Consider the following 356-nt stretch of genomic DNA (forward strand, 5'->3'; position numbering starts at 1 on the left):
AGAAATAGGGGAGATGACAAAAGAAAGGAAAGAAAGGGAAGAGGAAGAAGGAAAGAAAGAGGAAGGAAGAGAAAGAAAGGAAGAAAGCAGAAGGTAGAGGAAAACGGAGAGAGGAAGAGGAGAAAGAAGAGAAGAAGAGAGAACAGGAAGAAAAGAGGTAAGGCAGGAGGAAAAGGAGACGAGAGGAGGGAGGAATAAAGAAAAATGGGAAGAAGGAAAGAAAAAGAGGAGGGAGAAAACAAAATAAGCAGGAGAAGGGAAAGGAGGAAGAAAGAGATAATGAGAAAGGTGAGGAGGAGAAGAGAAAGGGAATTAGGAAAGAAAGAGATAAAGTGAAAGTAAAGGAGAAAGTAGAA

The sequence above is a fragment of the Penaeus monodon genome, chromosome 25 (genome assembly GCF_015228065.2).
Source record: "Penaeus monodon isolate SGIC_2016 chromosome 25, NSTDA_Pmon_1, whole genome shotgun sequence".
NCBI lineage: Eukaryota > Metazoa > Arthropoda > Malacostraca > Decapoda > Penaeidae > Penaeus > Penaeus monodon.